Source organism: Babylonia areolata, chromosome 25 (genome assembly GCF_041734735.1).
Source record: "Babylonia areolata isolate BAREFJ2019XMU chromosome 25, ASM4173473v1, whole genome shotgun sequence".
In the NCBI taxonomy this organism is placed as follows: Eukaryota; Metazoa; Mollusca; class Gastropoda; order Neogastropoda; family Buccinidae; genus Babylonia; species Babylonia areolata.
In genome coordinates, this window is record NC_134900.1 from 14580266 (window position 1) to 14587765 (window position 7500).

At 48.1% G+C, this 7500-nt stretch overlaps 2 protein-coding genes across 3 annotated transcripts in view; one reads left to right on the forward strand and one right to left on the reverse strand.

The window, feature by feature from the left end:
- LOC143299613 (integrator complex subunit 13-like) overlaps positions 1-7500 on the reverse strand; it is a 186102-nt gene that overhangs the window by 99625 nt on the left and 78977 nt on the right. The window lies entirely within an intron of this gene.
- Positions 3971-7500, forward strand: part of LOC143299695 (FMRFamide-activated amiloride-sensitive sodium channel-like) — a 60844-nt gene continuing 57314 nt past the window's right edge. The window contains exon 1 of the mRNA XM_076613058.1: positions 3971-4088. The gene's annotated coding sequence lies outside the window, so the exon portion shown is untranslated. The remainder of the gene's footprint in view (positions 4089-7500) is intronic.

Consider the following 7500-nt stretch of genomic DNA (forward strand, 5'->3'; position numbering starts at 1 on the left):
ATAATAATAAAATGTAAAAAAAAAAACACCAACAAAAACAGAAAGAGAAATTCATCATCAATATGTCGTTTGCTTAAAGGTCAACGTAAGTCCACAAGAAGAGAGACAGATAGACAGACAGACACACACACACACACACACACACACACACACACACACAGAGAACACACAGAGAACACACACACACACACACACACACACACAGAACACACACACACACACACAGAGAACACACAGAGAACACACACACACACACACACACAGAACACACACACACAGAGAACACACACACACCCACACACAGAGAACACACACACACCCACACACACACACACACAGAGAACACACAGAGAACACACACACACACACACACAGAGAACACACACACACCCACACACAGAGAACACACACACACCCACACACACACACACACAGAGAACACACAGAGAACACACACACACCCACACACAGAGAACACACACACACCCACACACAGAGAACACACACACACCCACACACAGAGAACACACACACACACACACACAGAGAACACACAGAGAACACACACACACCCACACACAGAGAACACACACACACCCACACACAGAGAACACACACACACCCACACACAGAGAACACACACACACCCACACACACACACACACAGAGAAGACACAGAGAACACACACACACACACACACACACACACACACACACAGAACACACAGAGAACACACACACACACAGAGAACACACAGAGAACACATACACACACAGAGAACACACACACACACACACACACCCACACACACACAGAACACACAGAGAACACACACACACACAGAGAACACACAGAGAACACACACACACACAGAGAACACACACACACACACACACACACACAGAACACACACACACACAGAACACACACACACACACACACACACACAGAACACACACACACACACACACACACACACACACACAGAACACACACACACACAGAGAACAGACAGAGAACACACACACACACACACACACACACACACACAGAACACACACACACACACAGAACACACAGAGAACACACACACACACACACACACACACACACAGAACACACACACACACACACAGAACACACACACACACAGAACACACAGAGAACACACACACACACACACACACACACACACAGAACACATAGAGAACACACACACACACACACACACACACACAGAACACACAGAGAACACACCCACACACGCACACACACACACACACACACAGAACACACAGAGAACATACACACACACACACACAGAGAACACACACACACACACACACACACACACACACACAGAATACACAGAGAACACACGCACCCCCCCCCCACACACACACACACAGAGAGCACACAGAGAACACACACACACACACACACAGAGAACACACAGAGAACACACACACACACACAGAGAACACACAGAGAACACACACACACACACAGAGAACACACAGAGAACACACACACACACACACACACACACACACACACACACACACAGAACACACACAGAACACACAGAGAACACACACACACACACACACACACACACACACACACACACACAGAACACACACACACACACACACACACACACAGAGCGGGAACAGAGAGGCAGGCGGGCAAGCAGATAGACAGAGAGAAACGCAGCTGCAGGAGATTCCAGGAACTAATGTCGCAAAGAACCCAAATAAATAAGCTTACACGAAAATCTAGTTGAAGAAAGCAAAGTCGAATTATATGATTTAAATACATTATGTCTTCAGTTCTTTCTTCTTCTTTTTTTTCTTCCTTTTTTTGGGGTTCTTAAACGAAATCTAAGGCTACTTTTTAACCACTTGATAACAACTTCTTTGTTTGACACACGTCAGTGCTGGTGTGTGTAAGTAGGCATTCCGTTGAAAACGTAACCATCGTTTGTTGCCTGGTATAACATTCACTTGAAAAGGGCGTGCGTACACACACACACACACACACACACATACACACACACACACATCACCACCACCACCACCAGACCACAAAACACACACACACACACACGCGCCACCACCACCACACCACACCACAACACACACACACACACACACCAATTCCCCCTCCCTCCCTCCACCCTCATCTCGCCCCTCCCCCCAAAAAAACCCAACAACAACAAACAAAAAAAAACAAAAAACAAACATACACGCACACACACGCGAGACAACAAACACCACCACCAACCATCACCAACCCCAAACACAACAAGCAACAAACGGGACACACACACACACGCCCCCTCCCAACCACCCACTGTACCCCCACCCACCCACACACACCCCACCCCACCAACCTGCCTCAACACACGCATGCTAGCAGCATGTCCACACATCACAGTCCTCCTCTTCATCGTCTGAACTCACCTCACTTCCCCCCCACCACCCCTAACCCCCCCATAGCCCCCCCCCCTCTCCCGCACCCCCACCACCCCTCCCCCATCACAGACAGACAAGACGACCACAACGACGGCCGGCACCGTCGCCACAACACAATGGACTACGGTGGAATCAGGACAGGGACAGGGACACGGACATGTACAGCCCACAAGACTCGTCTTGCAAAGCGCCGTGAAGTGGGAAGCCTGAGACGTCACTGGAGGGGCAGAGAACAACTTTAGCTACTAGCATAGAAGGAGAGACAGAGAGAGAGAGAGAGGTAAAGAAAGAAAGAGAGGGGGAGGGGGAGACAGAGACAGAGACAGACAGACAGAGAGAGGTAGAGAAAGAGAGAGAGAGGGGGGGGAGAGAGAGAGAGGAGAGACAGAGAGAGGCTGGGAAAGAAAGAGAGAGAGGGGAAGAGACAAAGAGAAGGAGAGACAGAGAGAAAGAGACAGAGAGAGGGATAGAGAAAGAGAGAGAGAGAGGGGGGGAGAGACAGAGAGAAGGAGAGACAGAGAAAGAGACAGAGAGAGGGTAGAGAAAGAAAGAGAGAGAGGGGAAGAAACAGACAGAAGGAGAGACAGAGAAATAGACAGAGAGACGGGTAGAGAAAGAAAGAGAGAGGGGGGGAGACAGACAGAAGGAGAGACAGAGACAGAGGGGGGTAGAGAAAAAGAGAGAGGGGGCAGAGACAGAGAGAGGGACAGACACAGAGACGGACAGAGAAAGAGAGAGAGAGGGGGGAGAGACAGAGAGAGGGACAGACACAGAGACGGACAGAGAAAGAGAGGGGGGAGAGACAGAGACAGGGACAGACACAGAGACGGACAGAGAAAGAGAGAGAGAGAGGGGGGAGAGAGACAGAGAGAGGGACAGACACAGAGACGGACAGAGAAAGAGAGAGAGAGAGGGGGGAGAGACAGAGAGAGGGACAGACACAGAGACGGACAGAGAAAGAGAGAGAGAGGGGGGAGAGGCAGAGAGAGCAGAACCAAACCATTCACTGCGTCAACTGCGGTCAAGTCTTAGAAAAAAAATTTTTTTAAAATAAAAAAAAAATCGAATAATAGGGAAAAGAGGTTGAGTAAGGACACAAGAAGAGGGGGAGATTAAAGAGGAGGACGAGGAGGAGGAGGAGGCGGAAGAGTGAGGAGGAGGAGGAGGAGGAGGAAGAGTGAGGAGGAGGAGGGAAGAGAAACAGTGATCGAAAACGGGGCGACAGCGCTCGTGTGTGCTTCATTCTCACTCCGTGTGTGTGTGTGTGTGAGTGTGTGTGTGTGTGTGTGTGTGTGTGTGTGTGTGAAAGAGAGAACAAGAGAGAAAGAGAGAGAAGGGAGGGGGAAAAAAAAGATGAGAGGGGTTGGGAGAGAGAAGAGACAGTGAGAGAGAGATAATAGAGGAGGAGGTGGGTGGCAAGAGCGAAGACTGAAGAGACAGTGTGTGAGACACACACACACAGACAGACACAGAGAGAGAGAGAGAGAGAGAGAGAGAAGAGGGGCGCCTGCCAGTATGAGAATACACACGACGGACAGCGGAGAGAATTCTGGCACCGGCAGTGCCGTCCGGAGCTATGCCAATGGTTGTTACGCTTCCAGTGCTGGACGGTAAGCAGGAATATTTTGAACAGCTACTGTTGTTGGTCTGTACTCCCTTCCTCCTCCTTCATCGTGGTTGTGGTGGTTGTGGTTGTGGTTGTTGTTGTTGTTCGCGATGTCTGTCTGTCTGTCTGTCTGTGTTATCATCTGCTGCCGCGGTGGTCTGTGTGTCTGTGTCATCATGAATGCGATTCCTCCTCTTCTTCTTCCTCCTCCTCCTCCTCCTCCTCCCCCCTCGTCCTCCTTCTCTGCTTCGCTCGCCCCCTTTTCCCTCTGGCCAAAATGTACACGGCGGGTACACGCCGTATCGAACGTGTGTTGTGAGATGGTCAGGGGTGTGTGTGTGTGTGTGTGTGTGTGTGTGTGTGTGTGTTGTGTGTTTTCGGGGATGCACAGCAGTTTCTGCGAGAGGGAGGATGGGGTTTGGGGGTGGGGGGAGTTGCGGTGTGGTTTGGGGATGTGGGGGGGGGGGGGGGGGGGGGGGCTTACGTTCTGTTATTCTTGTCGATAGTGTTGTGTAGTGTGCTGTACGTGTAGTGTAGTGTAGTGTAGTGTAGTGTGTGTGGTGAGGTGGTGTGTGTGTGTGTGTGTGTGTGTGTGTGTGTGTGTGTGTGTGTTGTGTGTGTGTGTGTTTGTGTGTGAGTTGTCTGTGTGTCTCTGCGTGTATGTGTGTGCCTGTGTGTATATGTTTGTGTGTGTGTGTGTGTGTGTGTGTGTGTGTGTGTGTGCGTGTATGCCTGCGTGTGTACGCGCACACGTATGTGTGTCCGTGTGTGTTTGCTTGTGTGTGGACATGGAAGTTGATGATGTTGTTGTTGATTGTTGATGTTTGTGTGTGAGCGTACTAGAGTGTAGTATTGAGTCGTGTCGTGTTCTGTCGCGTTCTGCTAGGCGACGTGGTATGGTATGGCATGGTCATGGTATGGTATGGTATGGTCATGGCATGGTATGGTATGGTATGATATGGTATGGTATGGTCTGGTCATGGTCATGGTAAATGGTATGGCATGGTATGGTATGGTATGGTATATGGCATGGTATGGTATGATCTGGTCATGGTATATGGCATGGTATGGTCATGGTATGGTATGGTATGGTCATGGTCATGGTATGGTCATGGTATGGTATGGTATGGTATGGTATGGTCATGGTCATGGTATGGTCATGGTATGGTATGGTATGGCATGGTATGGTCATGGTATGGTATGGTCATAGTCATGGTATGGTATGGTATGGTCATGGTATGGTATAGTATGGTATGGTATGGTCATGGTATGGTATGGTATGGTATGGCCATGGTCATGGTATGGTCATGGTATGGTATGGTCATGGTATGGTATGGTCATGGTAAATGGTATGGCATGGTATGGTATGGTATGGTATGGTATGGTCATGGTATGGTATGGTATGGTATGGTATGGTATGGCATGGTATGGTCATGGTATGGTCATGGTATGGTATGGTATGGTATGGTATGGTCATAGTCATGGTATGGTATGGTATGGTCATGGTCATGGTATGGTATGGTATGGTATGGTCATGGTATGGTATGGTATGGTATGGTTATGGTCATGGTCATGGTATGGTATGGTATGGTCATGGTATGGTATGGTATGGTATGGTATGGGATGGTCATGGTATGGTCATGGTATGGTATGGTCATGGTATGGTATGGTATGGTCATGGTATGGTATGGTATGGTCATGGTATGGTATGGTATGGTATGGTCATGGTCATGGTATGGTCATGGTATGGTATGAGTATGGCATGGTATGGTATGGTCATGGTATGGTATGGTATGGTCATAGTCATGGTATGGTCATGGTATGGTATAGTATGGTATGGTATGGTCATAGTCATGGTATGGTATGGTAATGTCATGGTCATGGTATTGTACGGTACGGTACGGTATGGTCATGGTATGGTACGGTACGGTATGGTCATGGTATGGTATAGTGAGAGAACATGTGCTATGGTATGGTACGGAACGGTACGGTATGCTATGCTATGCTACGCTACGCTATACCATGCTATGTGTCTGTTCCGTTGTGTAGTGTGGTGTTGTGCGCAGTGTGGCGTGTCACGGCTGCGTTGTGCTGTGTTGCTTGTCGTGACTGACGTGTGGTGGTGCTGTGTTGTTAACTCACTCAGTACGGCCAGTCCTCTCTTCTCCTCTACACAAACCTCTCGGATGTCCGGTGGGTGTCTGAATGACCCAACCTTTAGCTTCCGTCGTCAGAATTGTGGTATTCTTTGTCAACATTCACCTCTTCAGTACAAGAGCCTTCCACTTGCAATATTTTGATGATGGTAATTGGGGTGAAACGCTGTTAACGTCGTCTCTTTCGCCGTTCGTATGGAGAGAGTTAATGAGATACCGTGCTGTACTGTACAGCTGGAGTTCCACCGACGTTCACTGCCGTCTCGCCTTTACTTCTTCCACCGACTTATTAGTGTCTTCCGATACATCAGTGTCATCCTTCGTCGAGGACGGAGACCACCATCGGAAATGTCCGGAGTGCTAGTCTGCTGTTTAATATATATATATATATATATATATATATATATATATATATATATGTGTGTGTGTGTGTGTGTGTGTGTGTGTGTGTGTGTGTGTGTGTGTGTGTGTGTGTGTGTGTGTGTGTGTGTGTGTGTGTGTGTGTGTGTGTGTGTGTGTGTGTGTTGGAGAGAGAGAGAGAGAGAGAGTGAGAGAGAGAGAGAGAGAGTGAGAGAGAAAGAGAGAGAGAGAGAGAGAGTGTGTGTGTGTGCGTGTGTGTGTGTGTGTTTCGTTTAGTTTCACATGTATGTGACCAAGCGCGCAATGCTTGCTCCAAAACTGCTCACACAGTAGCTACGCTACATCAGACGACGTTTTTCCCAACTAACCCGCGCACAGATTGTGTGACATCACTCCCAGTTTGAACACCCAGCCGCTTACATCATTTTGTTCTCCTCGCCAGACAACCTACTCACGGCTCGACCAGTGTCGCGTCGCGGTACGCTATTGGCTGAGCTGGAATCTGTGTTTCTGCTCCAAAGTATTTAATTAATATGTCTTTTGGCGGATCAGTAAACTACAAGTATTATATACTGGCAGAATCGTCGCGATTCCATTTTTAAATCTATTCCATTTATGTTTGCCTACGTTAAACTGATTTAACGCAGTTTGTAATTTTCCGTGACGAGCTTGTTAAAACTGACCCTGTTCAGGTGACTTAAATTAAGATTATAAATTCATCTTAAATAATCAACACTTCATTTTATACTCATTATAAAATAGGTGTTGAGCTCTTTCTTTTGCAACTTATCCGACATAAATCGGTTCAGGAATCATTTAGAAATCTGTCACTGAACACCTTGTAAGAAACACAGTTGTTGTCAGATTTGGCCTGATTAGTGACGATCTGCTCGCGGCACA